General features: G+C 48.1%; 1 protein-coding gene across 1 annotated transcript in view; it reads right to left on the bottom strand.

Annotated features, from left to right (window-relative positions):
- The window catches only part of LOC144942335 (SH3 and multiple ankyrin repeat domains protein 2-like), a 362,265-nt gene that overhangs the window by 199,966 nt on the left and 146,709 nt on the right, over nucleotides 1–15,590 (bottom strand). The window lies entirely within an intron of this gene.

Raw genomic sequence — 15,590 nt, 5'->3', positions numbered from 1 at the left:
GGGCAAACAGTGGTCACGCACCTCCGACTAGCACGGCTGGCTATACGTACGGCGTGACAAACCCGCCACCGTCAGACAACGTTCATCGGAGGGCCTCGTGCGTGGGGGGGGGGTTTGCAACTGGATCGTGGCACAAGGACGATCGGAACGACCATCGCGGAGGTCGTGGTGGCTCCGAGCTTCGCGCAGACCTGCGGCCACCGGGTGTCGGGGCCTTCTCCTCGGGCCTCAAACCGCCCCCCCCCCCCCCGTCCCATTGCCCTCCTCCCCGACTTTGTTGAGGTGTCATTTGTGGTGGGCAGGTCGCTTTTGAACGGTAGGTTGATACCTCGGTGGGCTTTGTCTGGCAGGATGGGGATGGTTGAGTGTTGTATTTGCACGTGTTTGGGTGATTTGTTAAACTTTTATCGTACTTTGCACTCCTAACGTGTTGTTTTGTCTTGGTTGTTGTGACGTTCGCACCCGACCCAACTGGACATCTGTGAAAAAGAGCTTCACAGCTCATCGGATTCCTCCAGTGTAAATCAATATTCTGATTCTGATATAGAATATTTATATTTCTCCTCCCCATTACACCCGCGACGCTTTTATGCCATCGTTTTTTTCCCGAGCTCCCAGATCGCTTCACCCTATCCTGCGATCAGACGCCACATTTTTTTCCCGCAGTGCGGAGGCAAAGCAAGGAGGTCGTTGTTGTCATTTGTTTAGGGGGGCCGGCACCCGTCACCCCGACGGTTGGGGGGGGGTCAGCGGAGGTCAGCTGGGGGGGGGGGCTCTGCTGCATACCGGGACGATTCGCAGTCAAGATTAACGTCGCTCCACGCCTAATAACCCTGGGATTTAGCGATTGGCAAGCGGCTGCCGGGGGTATGACTTTGTCACGAAATGAAGCGTAATTTCGCAAAGTGACGGGATCATCGCTACGTCAGTTTCCCAGCAATTTCCCGGGCAGACAATGCGACGTTGTGTCAATGCACGTGTGTAGTGTGCGTGTGCATTGATCTTCTTTCGCACCGTACGTAGCCAACCGTGCCAATCGGAGGTGTGCGGGAAGGACAACACAAACTGAACACAAAAAGCAGTTCGAAAGAAATCAATGTGGGCATGTGGTTGGAACAGCGTAGGGCCAATGTTTGTCCAACGTTAGTCCAACGTTCCATCTGTTCCGGGCTGTAACTGTAATTCACATTTTAATCATTTTTATTTTGTGCCGTGCTGCATTTCGAGTATGAATAAAGACTGCTTGACAGGTATTTGACTGCCGTTTACTCAACACAAGCCTGCTACGAGTCTTTATAATCATTACATTCCACAGCAAAAGACTGATGATATTGATGGTGCATGCAATGATGACGATGACCACTTCATTGCATTTATTGGTATGGAGGGGGACCCGTGGGACTTGGACACGGCGGCTAGGAGATGTTAACTACCTCGCCTGGTATACAGGAGGTCGTGGGTTCGATGCCTACCCTGACGCCTGCTGTATATTTGGAGTTTGTGTGTCTCTCTATCATCATCATCATCACGGTGGCTAGGAGATGTTAACTACCTCGCCTGGTATGGAGGAGGTCGTGGGTTCGATCCCGACCCTAACGCCTGCTGTATATTTGGAGTTTGCGTGTCTCTCTCCCCGTTGGGGCATGGATGTTTTTTCCGGGTCCTCTAGTTTTTCCCTCCACGTTTAGAAACACGCACTTAGAGCATTTGGCTGCCATAAATTTCCACTTCGTCGAGCAGTCATTTGTGATAGCCACATCGCTTCTGAAAAAGAGCTCCATAGCTCACAGTGGGCCTTACCCGGTAAAGTTTATTTTACTCGCGCTACTTCCCAGACTGCTCTGGGGCAGCCCCGCACGGTTGCCCCACGGCTTTGCCGAGGTCTCGCTGCCACCCCGGGCCTGGCGATGAGATCACACTGTCTCTAGACCACGGGCGGTGAGGTCGGGGCTCTCGAGGGAATCACTGGGGCTGGGCTCCCGGTAATATCGGAGCTTCTCTGCGACTCATTGGCACTTGACCGCAGCGGTAGCAGAGGCTCTCCCCTGGGCGGATGGCGGGGTCAGAGGTCGTCGCGATCGGTACCGCAGAGGGCCTTGCTGTCAAAAGCCTGTTGGTTTTGACACCAATGCGATCACAGTGGCGATCACCTCCGTTTATTAACAAACAAACAAATTCCCACCGCCGCTTTCTTTGCAATGCCATCTGCGTTTAACTTCCACCCCTCCTGTTTAACCATTCACCGTTCACGTGAGCGTTGCGTTTTGGAGTACGCATGTAGTGCATGTGTATGTTGAACTTCTTTCGCACAGTACATAGCCAACCGTGCTAATCGGAGGTGCCGGTGGGGGTGGTATCAGGCTGGCGCCCCTTCACCCAATAGTTTTGCTTTTTTTCTCCATCGTTGGCCGAGGGTCATCCGTGGAAAAGACACCCAGAGCCTCAGCAGGTTCTCACCTGGTGAACTAACACCTCTGCCAAGAAACATACCAACGGCGTGGAAGAGTAGGCCAAAACACCATGTGGCAGAGCTCTCCATAGTTGGCATGAGCAGTCAGATTTCAGGGTGGCACCTTCAATTTATAACCTCGTCGTCGTCGTTGTTGTTGTTTTACACACCATCGTCGTCGTCATCGCAATATATTCAATTGCAAGCATGTTTTGTCTCCTCTGTTAACATTGCGTTGTTCCATTGCATTGCACATGTGTGCACCGCGCATGCCTACACACGTACAATACGCAACACGCTCGCCAACAGCGCGACAACGGTTTTACAAATGACAATGTTACTATTCACCAGCTTTCCTGCTAATCATAGGCTGCATTTACAGATATTCTTTGTTTTTTTCGGTAAAGTCACGTGACTTTTCGGAAAGCTTAAAATCTAGAATGCATTTACAGATAATCTGGATTACTATGACAATGCTACCCCCCCTCCTCCCTTGAGGACCTGTACTTTATTGATATTTACCCCAGAAAATGCGTCGAATGTATTTTTATTTTATGTCACACACTGAGCTTCAATCTCAGACTGCCTGTTCACAAATACGAACGTAATGCATATGCATTGTTTTACTCTGCTCCCGGAAAGGTTTACTGTCAGTTTAAGATGAATGAAACCACCGATTTACATAGGTCACGTATCGTTTTAAATATGCAGACATTCTAATTTCACTTTCAGTGCTGCACAAAACTGTTGTCTTCTGTTTCAGATATGTTTTGAATTCTTGGCTATTTTCACTTCATTTTAAGATTCTTCTGAACAGGGTTTTTTTTTTTTACTGGTCCATGTGTATAGTTTGTATGAGCCTCTGATGTTGGTTCTGTACTATCAATGCACTACTTTGTTATTTTGTTCTGACTGGCCGATATCCGTGGCTTATGAGATGTGTGTGCTCGTCGCGTGACATTATATCCGCAAGCGTGTTGAATCTTTCCGACATTGCAAATATCGTTGGCAGTACATTGTCACTGACGTATGTTGTGTCTCACATCTCAACGTGTGTCATTGTGACTCCAAAAGTGTTGGCAATTTCATGGATCAGATGCACCCCAAGGCCAGGTGTCGATATCGATTACAACATCTGCAGGAATCACCCCACTTGCGATCTCGACAATTACCTCTTTCGCCTGTTATAACAATAATGTCATTTGTAACACACACAGTAATTCACAAACATAAATGACCGTGACTCTGATTTGGGGTGCCAAGCTCAGGGTCACCGGAAGGCCGTGGCTCCAACCTCAGTTTCAGCTCCAATGTTTTGTTTTGTACAGCGTCCTTCGTGCAAATTGCATCTCACATCGCAATCCATCGGTCCAACGGCCTTCTGGGAATGCATGATTTCAGCGGCATTGATACAGCAAAAGCGAACACGCTGGATGGGATTCGTTTCGACATGCGGCGTCTCGTCAACAGAGTCGGGCCCGCATCAATCAATGCTAGTAAGCTGCCCGATGTTAGAGGCAAGGACCCTCTCTTTTTAAGGAATACACCCATCCATAAGGTCTCTCCACGAGATAGATTAATGTAACCAGATTTAGGGTAAAGGTCACGGTGATAAACAGAGGGACTCTCGTTAGGAATAAAGCATGAGACAGATTGGGGGGGGGGAAGTGTCTGATCTGTCCAGAGCTCCGCTAAAAGTGGACGTATAAATCACTGTCACGTGATCAAGCAAGGGTGTGAAGATGGACGTGACGAGATGATCTGGGCCGCCATGCTGGCGAGATGTTATCTGCCTTGTCCCGGTATACAGGAGGTCGTGGGTTCTAGATCCTGACCCTGTATATTTGGAGTCTGCGTGTTCTCCCCGTGGTGGTGTGGATTATTCTCCGGGTCCACCGGTTTTTCCTTCCACATTTAGAATCAACGTGCGCTCAGAGCATTTGGTTGTTATAAAATTACTGTATTCTAGTGTAACGTTAATTAAAAGTGTTTGTTTTGACAAGAAACGCTGTGAGATTTAAAGACCCCCCAACACCACCCTCAACACCACCCCTCCCACCAGCCCTCCCACCAGCCCCCACCACCACCCAACCCCACCACCACCACCCCACCACCCCCCACCACCACCTTCTGCACTAGGCCTCGCGAAGCCTGCCGCACTAGGCCTCGCGAAGCCTGCCGCACTAGGCCTCGCGCCGTGCTTTTCGTGCACAAATAAGGCGATTAAATGTATCTCGTCTCCGTGTTAATAAATGTTTCTTGTCTCTGTGTTAAAAAACGTGCTGCGTTTCAGTAAAGTAATTTTTTTTTTAAATAAACGTGCTGTGTTTCATCTCTGTTAATAAGCCTGCCGCGCTAGGCCTCGCGAAGCCTGCCGCACTAGGCCTCGCGCCGTGCTTTTCGTGCACAAATAAGGCGATTAAATGTATCTCGTCTCTGTGTTAATAAATGTTTCTTGTCTCTGTGTTAAAAAACGTGCTGCGTTTCAGTAAAGTAATTTTTTTTAAAAACGTGCTGCGTTTCAGTAAAGTAATTTTGAAGCGAAGTTTAAAGTTTTGCCGTGATGCGCCGGAAGCGACGGCCATCTTGTTTAATTCACAGATCGCAGGGGGAGCAGGCGGCCATCTTGTCGGACAGGGTCATGCCAAGTGTTTGCAGTAGGGGGCGATGTTGATACACGGATGGACGGACGGACGGACACATTCATCTATTGGTGGTCTGGTCCACTTCGTTCCTACCAGTAAAATCCCACGTGATAAGACAATTCATTAGGCTATCACTTGTGGCCAGGTCGCTCAGTGGGCCTTATGCGGTATAAAATAAAATACAAATTTGTAATCAGAAATTTAGATTTATATCTCAGCATGCATTGCTGTGAATAGGAAGGATGCTATGTGCATAACGGAACAATTGCCGATTAGCCTGGCTTTTTTCTACGAAATGCAAATGTCAGAAGGGGTCAACGATACGGGGGTGGCAGGGGGGGGGGGGTTATTCGCTGCGTTCAGTGTCACTGTTCATTCAAATGGATGAAAGCGATCACCTCTGTCCAACATACTTAGCCGGATGAGAACCAATCACTGGACTCTTGCATTCTGGACACTGTTACAAATTATAACGCGAAGTGTCTGACAGAGTAACGCATGTGAGTGCAGCGCAGTGCAGAGTGTCTGACAAAGTAACGTATGCGAGTTGCAGTGCAGCGCAGTGGAGCTAAAGGGTGCAGGTGTTGCAAGCGAAATTTAGTTTTTTGTTGCTGCAAAGTCACGTGACTTGCAAAGTCACGGCGCGTGACGGTCTGGCACGTGGAAAGTTGCCCAACGGTTGACCTCGGTTCCTGATGAAAGTGTCCGTGTTTTTCGCACGCTGGCACCTCGCCCTCACGCCCTGTGACAACTTGCGTGCGCAAAGCGCAGTCAGACTGCTCACGGACGTGGGAAGCGGGGGCCTCCGTCGCTGGCGGTGCGTCAAAACAGCGAATTTCTCCTGAAAAGTGCGATGCCCACCCCGAGCACACTGGCAGAAGTCGCTCATTTGACAGCCCGTTGCTAATTTTCCTCTCCTAGTGCGTCCCGTTTGACGGAGGAAACATTGCAATGAGTGAATGGAAATGTTTAACTTGACAGATGGTAGGTCATTAAGTAAAAAAAAACAACCCACTAAATCCTCGTTCAACTTTAGTGGCTACAGTTTTCAGTTTGTGGTGCATTAATCAGCCGGAATTTCAAGACGTCTTCCGTTTACTTATCAAATTAACATAATGAAAATTTTATATGTATCTTTTTTATTTGTTGGGTTTTTTTTTATTATCACATTTTTTCAACTGGTCCGTTCTCACGATGTGCTGTCATTAATGCCATATGTTCCACTGACCTCATTTTTTTATCTTTGCTTTTAGGGACTTTTTTTTTTATCCCGGGGTAATTTGCCACTCATTAATTTTAAGCTAAACATGACGGCATGAATCTACGTGACATTTTATGGGAATTTAAATACATACCTCTGGCTCGCGGGAAAAACAGCTTCATGCCTAAAAGGCCAGCAACTACATTGAACCTATAAGGCTTTAAAAGGGCTCACCCCACATTACTTGCAGGAACTAATACATTTAATATATTCCATCAAGGCCCTTAAGATTGTCTAATCTCCAACTGCTCAGCACTCCCAGGTCTAAGTTGCGCTCTTTTGGTGATCGGGCTTTTGATAGCGTGGCACCCAAGCTATGGAACGCCGTGCCACTTGAAATCAGGTAATCGGAGTCGATAGATAGATTTAAGTCCGCTTTGAAAACTCCATTTCTTTAAAGTGGCCTTCCCAATTGAGTTTGGTCGGTTGCCCTGGTTCTCTTCTTCACATGAGAACGGCTGCTTGCGTTGTGGCCGAAACGTCGTGAGAATTTTTATTATGTTTTATTTTCATTATTTTATTATTTCCCTTCTACGTGACTTTACCAAAAGAACCAAGAATATGAATGCCCTGGTTCTGTTTTTGTTTCCTGATTTTCATGTGTTACGCATTGTGATCCTAGGATGGAATACACATTATACATTCGAATTATTATAGTTGGATGCTGTCTGCACAACAACAGACCCTGTCGGCACCGATGAATGTACCCAGTCTAGTGACGAACGCGTGAGTGTGAATTTCCATGGATCGGTTGGATTACCCACATGAATACCTTCGGACGGTCGAGTGAATGTGCAATTTTCCCACTCAAATGAGCAACGAGGCAACGGCCGTCATCTCTAACCTTCGCAGCCCTAAGGCGAGTGGCAGAAAATCCACATTCCTATGGCGGGGGCGAGCCTATTCGCACGATCACCACCGCCGACTTTCTCACAAATCGGTAAAAAAAATTTCGACCCTCGAGAAATTATGGGCTGAGTCAACCCCGCAGCCAGCATTTGAACTCGCAACCTTTCCGATTGCGAGCAACCGGCTCTGCAGCTGAGCAACCTCGCCGGTTTATGACATAGATAGTGAAAAATCAAACGTTCGGTCCATTTAAACTTCACGGATCACTGCAGCACTTTGACAACATTGAGCCGAATGAGGCATAAGGATGCGGATTGGGCCTTCGTCTGCCCGGGCGGTTGTCACCAATCCGCGTACCGCGTACATTCACCGGCCTCGATTGTGGGACGGGATGCGAGTGATGTGTCCTTGCGATGTCTAAATCGCGTCTCTCCCCAAGTTAATGTGGCTACATTTTTTTTTACATATTTGTTTAAAGCTTCAGTATCCCAGCAAGAGGACGTTCTCTTTTGGTGGGGAGATACAACTTCAGTTCAGTCACAGTTCACACCATGTAAATCTATCAGGCAACAGCTTTCAGGTCCACGTATAATGCGTGTATGTGTGTTGAACTTCTTTCGCATCGTACGCAAACCAACCGTGCTCATCGGAGGTGCAGGGGAAAGGACACCAAACGAAATACAAAAAGGAGTTCCAGAGAAGTAAGTTTTAAATTTAGATTTAAAAGTGATTTCATGAATATCTGAAGAGCGTTCCAGACAGCCGCAGAAGCGCGTCTGAAGTTGCACGATGCAGGGTTAGGATAGTACTGGTAAGAACCTCCTGGTTACACCAACCCACAGGGGATTATTGTGTCCGTCCGTCCGTCGTGAAGGGAGGGGCTGGGTGGGGAGGAAGGGGCTGGGTGGGGAGGGGAGGGTGGGGAGGGGCTGGGTGGGGAGGGTGGGGCTGAGTGTGGAGGGGAGGGTGGGGAGGGGCTGGGTGGGGAGGGGCTGGGTGGGGGGTGGGAGGGGTGGGGCTGGGTGGGGAGGGGCTGGTCACCCCGTAGTGCCCTTATAAAACTCAACGTTTAACCTACTCACGCCGGCTTGTGCTCACCCTCACAGTCGGCCATATTTGTGGAATACACCACGCTGCCGTTGACCCTGGCCATTGACCGAGCAACCCAACGTTCCTACCAGCTCCCTCCGCAGGAATGTGTTAAAATAGCGAGGCATAAAGGGTGAGTGTTAGTGTCAGACTATCGTGGGAGAGGAAAAAAAAGAGCAGGGAGAGAATAAAATCAAATAGAGTCGATGGCTACACACAGAGCGCAGTAAAAGTAAAGAAAGAGCGAGGGAGCGAGCAAAGTAGAGAGGAAAATAAGCAGAGACAGCGATAACAGCAGCGGAAGCGACAACACTGACACTTTAACACGCAGGAGGCTTTCGCGACCAATATCATCCATAATAGAGGTGTTTTGGGTTAGATCGCGTAAATATATAAATGTGTCGTTAAAACCCGCCACCACCCGACACAGCCAACTAGTAAGGGTTGTCACGTACACAGAACGTGGCCAAGTCACTAGCACACGAGTACAGCACACCGGTGTGTTGGAGAGCCAAGCCTTAGCAGTTTGCTGTGTCGGGTGGTTGCGGGTTTGAACGACACATTCATATATTTACGCGATCTAACCCAAAAAAACCCTCTATTTTGAACAATTACAAAAATAACAATAGTAGAAATGACATTTGACCTTCGTGTCTCAGAGTCAATACGAGGCATCGTTGGGACACACAGGGCATCGCGCATCCTATACCTCGTATTACTCGCCGTGGTGACGGGGCGCTAAAATCGCTTGCGAGGCACACGAGGCCCTGAACCTACTGAGGCACATGAGGCCCTGAACCTACTGAGGCACATGAGGCCCTGAACCTACTGAGGCACATGAGGCCCTGCCCCTACTGAGGCACACGAGGCCCTGAACCTACTGAGGCACATGAGGCCCTGCCCCTACTGAGGCACACGAGGCCCTGCCCCTACTGAGGTACACGAGGCCCTGAACCTACTGAGGCACATGAGGCCCTGCCCCTACTGAGGCACACGAGGCCCTGAACCTACTGAGGCACATGAGGCCCTGCCCCTACTGAGGCACACGAGGCCCTGCCCCTACTGAGGTACACGAGGCCCTGAACCTACTGAGGCACATGAGGCCTTGCTCCTACTGTGGCACATGAGGCCCTGAACCTACTGTGGCACACAAGGCCCTGCCCCTACCGGCACGGCCGTTCCCAAGCCAGCGTGGGCTGAGGGCACCGTGACGAGCTGACATCGCATCAGCAGCACCCCCCACCCCCCCGTCCCAGCTCACGGATCCTTGACTATCGAGAGTCAAATTTTGATTTAAAGCTTTCGTGACTGTAGGGATTCATATTGGTTCTTTCGGTAAAGTCACGTAGAAGGGAAATAATAAAATAATACAAATATCGAGAGCCACTTTGAAGGGCCTCCAGCAGATCTGCGATAAGCGTGCTCAAAATCGGGAGGATTTTTTTTCAAGCGGTCTTGGCGTAAATCGGCCCATCCACGACAGGGCGTTTTCCTTTTTTTTCTTTTAGACATCTACCAGAGGAGATGCTTGATCACGGGCCGAGACATCGGCTGAGTAAATGGAACAAGATTATCAGATCGCCGATTTTGATGTTGTTGTTGTAAATAACTATCTGGATTTGTGGGGAACTTAAGTGGGAATACAAGAATTGTAAATATGGGAAATGTAACCATCAGTAAAAAGGGTAACATTGAATCGAGGTAATAACCTCCGATTAGAATCGTCGACAAAAAAAGGGTTTGAGCCTCAGTATTATTCGCATTGTCTGCCAAGAATTCAGAAGCTACTCCTACCAACTGCGACGAGTGGCCTTTCTTCTGCATCGTAATGTCTGACAGGAAGGCACCGCGTGGTATCTCTACAACGTCCATGGCATCGGTTGTGGAGCATTTAAAGTAACAAAATAAATAAGCAGGCAAATTCGGCTCTTTCCAAAAATCTATACCTCCATGTAAAAAAAAATATTTTTTTTTTACTTACACAACCCAGAGGTATAACATTAGCGTCTGATTATTTATTATGTTACAGCATCTTTGGAATTCTACAGTCCCTGATTTCTCGAGACATTATTGCATTACGATTCTTTAGATTATTTGGGTGCAATACATTTCCACGTGATAAGCCACTCTATTGAGCTCTCATTTGTGGCCAGGCTGCATCTGGCAAAGAAGTTAAACGCTCAGCGGGCTTCATCTGGTAATGTAAAAAAGAGTAAAAAATAATTATAATTTGTATGTTTTTAGTGATTTGCTTACCTTCCCTACACATTGTACTCACATCGTCTGTTGTACTGTTTGTTGCTGTCACGTTCTGACCCCGTGCCTCTACTGGACAACTGTGGTAAAGAGCTTCACAACTCATCGGATTCCTCCTCCTGCGGTATAAATAAAGATTCTGATTCTATAGAATTGAAGCTTTCGTGACTGCAGAAATGACTATACTCATTGGGTTTTTTTCCGGTAAAGTCACGTATGTGGAAATAAAATTACATTTAAATAAATGAAATGCATTTTAATCAAATTTTATTTCATTTATTAAAATAAAATTTTAATAAGTGAAATAAATTTAAATCTAATTTTATTTAATTTATTAAAATTTTATTTTATTTCCACATACGTGACTTTACCGGAAAAAAAACCCAATGAGTCTAGTAAATTCTGATTCTGATTGCTCGACATTTCACGTCATATATGCTCGTGCTCAAGCTTGATTTGAGCTGGCGTCGCGCGGCGCAACGTGAGATGACTTTTGTTCTGATGCGGAGTCTATTTAAATTGTGCCAGTTCTAGGGGTGGTCAAACCCTCGCAAAGAAGTCACACCGACCCACTCTCAGCCTGATTTGGGGATTCAAATCCTGATAAACAATGAGCAATAGTAATGATAGGCGATTACTTGAATAGTAACGGATGGAGAACAAATAAATTACAGTAGTAAGGTTGAGCGTTTTTTTTTAAATACCCTAAGACTTAAAAAAAAAGTTTTATTTCCAATCGTATTCCCAAAAGGAAGCAACAGCGACCCGTGTAATTGCCACAGCACCGTACGTGGTAAATAAGTAATGGGTTTGCAATGACACATCAACTTATCGATTTAGATAAAGTCGTAAGCCTCATGATACACGAATCAAATGGCCCGTGTAAGAATATATTTTGTTGACGATTGACAACATATGGGTTCACACGATCCCTCCAGCCACAAGAGGCCGCGATGTTAAAACGCATACTCGATTCTCAAATCGATTCCCAGATTCTGCATCGTGATCATTGTTTTGATCGCGAGGGGGTAGAATCAAATACAAAGATCTTCCCGTATAGCCTTAACAGACTGTTGGGGAAAGCGCTGTTAGTGAGCACCTATGAAGGCCAGAACGGCACACGAGGGGGTGGGTGGCCAGCACCACGCCCGGCCGCCTTTGTCTCCCGAGTGGCAATGTTTTTACACATCGCACTGAGGCTGAGTCGACCTAGGGGAGGTCCGGGACCGGTTCAGATAATCGTCCCTGGTGTTGGCCGTGAGCGGGAATCGAACTCGGCCGCCGGGTTCGTAGCGCGGCGTAGCGCTGACCGCTACAACACCGGGTTAGAATACCTACCGTTAACACCAACACACAGTTCACAGAGGTAGAAAAACCCACGCAAGACTTCCCAAACACAACAGACGCTGCATGAATATACGGTGGAGCTTTCAGGGAAAGCTATTCGCCGCAGGTTAAGCTGCCTAAAATGATTTAAACAAAGTTAATGCTCGTAACATTGCACAAACAGCTCGTCGTTGGATAACACGGCGAATGCCTACCCTCCGTGCACACGTGACGAGACTTTAATGGCCATCAGAAATGGTAAAATCCCTTTTCAACAACTAGTTTATTTAATTTTATTAAATCAATACAAAAGCCATATTATATGCTTTCTCGTAGTAATACACTCAATGTGCTAAATGTCCTATCACGTGAATATGAACAATGGCTAAGTGATGTATTTTAAAAGACGAGATGATAATACCGCAAAAATGTGCATGTGACCAGCCCATCTGCAGATTTCAGGGGCACGCAAAAACCTTTTAACGTGCGTGGAGTGTTATTATTATTTTTATTTTACACGTGCCGATGCCATTCATTTCATTTGCATGCGTGGCACGGTCAAGGTTTGAGTGCCTCTGACATCTCTGATGGCAAGTAAATAAAGCGAGGCAGGATCCCGTCTCCCCCTCTCGCGAGTAATTTATACGACAATGCGCATTCACTGAAATATTTTTTTAAATTTCAACACCCACCCTACCGAAGGCGTGTACAGTGTTTATTTGTTTGCATTTTCGAACAGTTTTATTGCAAGTTGTGCTATCTTCGGGTCGTATCCTGAAATGGAGCATCCTATAGACAATCCTGCAGGGCAATGCATCACCCCCATTTTATATATAGAGAGAGAACGGCACACAGAATGGAATGTCACAGAATTGCTTCCGATATCTCTTGTTATCCACGCGGAGGGGACGATTACCTATCACGTACACCCTACAACAGATATACATGCTCGTTTGCATGGCAATAAAACTGATGTTATGTAAAATTTTTCGTTGGATTTTTTTTTGGCAAGTTACGTGAAAATGTATTTAAACTATGGTCGCATTTGGTACTTTGGTGATCACGCCAAGATCATCAACTCGCTGAACTTGAGAACTCAAGTTGTTTTAACTACAAATGTCTTCCCCATATTTTAAGCCAGGGGGGGTCACAGCAGTTCTGGCTGGTGCTGCTCTGACCTCTGAGCCACCTGGACATCTCCAGAGCAGCGTTTCTCAAAATCTGTTCCCCAGCCGAAAGTGCTCACCAATATGCTGCTTCACAAAAACAAAAATCGGTAAAAAAAAGGTCAAATCCAAGTGACTTGAGGCATTGGTGTTCACATCGGCCTCAGCAAGGTAAGGTAAAATGTAAAAACAACGAGCCTACCTTTACCCTACCTTTTACCCTTACCCCATACAAATTTCCCGATTACAGGGTAATTACTGGGGTACTACACATGAAAAAGGGTTATAACAGGTAAATACTAGGTAGAGTGCTTTATTCATATAGAATACTCTCGATGATTCCAATTTTAAATGGAGACCACGGACTGCGCCACAGAGCTTTTAGTGAGCGGTAAACAAGGTGTTTACCGGGTAATTCTTCCACGCTACCTTTACCCTTTACCTTTACCCTTTTACCCGGTAAAAAGGGTAAATCACCTTATCTTGTCGAGGCCTATGCTCACATCCTGCTTTACAGCCCTGAGTCAGTGGGGGGATTTCCACATCCCTTTGACGGGGGGAAAGTCTTCCTGCAGGGAAAATCCTCACCCACAATATCCTTTTCAAGCGGATGACTTCCCCCATGCCGTGGAAATCCTGCCTGAATCTCAGCCCGGTTCCAGAATATTTCCCAAGGGAATAGGGGCACGAACTTCGTTACCCAGCCACACCCGGAATAAGTGTCGGGAAACAAAATCAGGACCCGTGCATGGCCTTCATCGTGTTCGACGAAGGCCACTGACTCCTTCAATCGTGAAGACCTCGTGGAAGGTGCTGGTTAGGTTTGGCTTCCCTCTCAAATGTATGAAGGTCCTAAAGGCGTCTTCACGACCGGTTGACTGCCAACTGTATCCTCTGTAGTGGCCTGGAGTCGGACTCATTCGTTATCCAAACTGGCGTGAGGCAACGGTGCGTTATTGCCCCAACTCCGTTCTCCATCTTTTTAGCAGCCATCATAGGTCCTCATTAAAGACTGCCTGCCCACTGCCATTGACATCCTATACAGGATGGATGGGTGGCTTTTTAATCTTCGTCGTTTTCCGCCCAAAGACTAAAGTGCCCCAGGGCATCCATTACTGATCTTCAGTACACTGATATTACTGGTAGGAATCACCTGGTTCCACCAGCCCACAGTCTGTCGTGCATCCAAAAATGGGAGGGGTGGGGCTGGGTGGAGAGGGGAGGGTGGGGAGGGGCTGGGTGGGGAGGGTGGGGAGGGGCTGGGTGGGGAGGGGCTGGGTGGGGAGGGGATGGTGGGGAGGGGCTGGGTGTGGAGGGTGGGGCTGGGTGGGGGGTGGGAGGGGTGGGGCTGGGTGGGGAGGGGCTGGTCACCCCGTGGTGCCCTTATAAAACTCAACGTTTAACCTACTCACGCCGGCTTGTGCCCGCCCTCACAGTCGGCCATATTTGCGGAATACACCACGCCGCCGTTGACCCTGCAGGCCATTGACCGAGCAACCCAACGTTCCTACCAGCTCCCTCCGCAGGAATGTGTTCTGTGCCATCTTCACGCACACGAACAATGACGTTCAGTCGATCACTGCATCTCTTTGCATGAGCTTTTCCAAAGCCGATGGTTCTCACGTTACATCGAGAAGACAAAGGTGTTTTATGAACCTGCCTCAGGCCTAACATTTGACTCACCACAGACCACCGTCGAGGGATAGTTGAGCACTTCTGCAAACCCCGATTCCGCAAGAGCTTCCTTAGGGAAACTGCTCCGATGCGTTTTCACCAACTCATGACCTCGCCGGAAGGACACCGAGATCCAGGTCTATAATCCAGTTGTCATCCCTACACTCCTCGATGGATGCAAAACCTGGGTCACCTGCGAGCAATACTTGAAGAGTCTGGACAGGTACCAACCACCTAATGACGCCTCCGGAAGGATCATTCGCATCAACTGGGACAGTCGCCGCACTAACGCCTGCGTCGACACCGAATCCAACGTCGCCAGCGTTGGGTAACGATCCTCATTGCGGCAACTTCGCCGGACCGGACGTTGTGTGCGGATGCCAAATTCCCGTCTCCTCAATCATACCCCTCGACTCCCAGCTCACCCACGGTCAGAGATCCCGTGGTTGTGGTGGGGTGTTAGAGGAAACTCGGTCGTGTTTCCTCGACCGCGTGGGGAGCGGCAGTGTCGCAGTTTGCGATGCGCTACGAACCCGGCCGCCCGAGTTCGATTCCCGCTCACGGCCAACACCAGTGACAATTATCTGAACCGGTCCTGGGCCTCCCCTAGGCTGAGTCGGCCTCAAATGAGTACCTGGTGCAGTGTGTAAACATCGCCACTGGGGAGACAAAGGCGGTCGGGCGTGGTGCTGCCCACCCACCCCCTCGTGTGCCGTGCCGGCCTTCATAGGTGCTCGCTAATAGCACTTGCCCCAACAGTCTGTTACAGGTTATTCGGGTAAATCTTTGTTTTTGTCAAAGACACGCTGAAATGGAATCTCAAAAAAGCTGACGTGTGGACATCGCGAGCTCGGAGGAGCGAGGCCATCACCTGA

Source organism: Lampetra fluviatilis, chromosome 27, assembly GCF_964198595.1.
Source record: "Lampetra fluviatilis chromosome 27, kcLamFluv1.1, whole genome shotgun sequence".
Taxonomy (NCBI): domain Eukaryota; kingdom Metazoa; phylum Chordata; class Hyperoartia; order Petromyzontiformes; family Petromyzontidae; genus Lampetra; species Lampetra fluviatilis.
The sequence above is the reverse complement of the archived record's forward strand: the minus strand, read 5'-3'. Positions and strand labels throughout refer to the sequence as shown.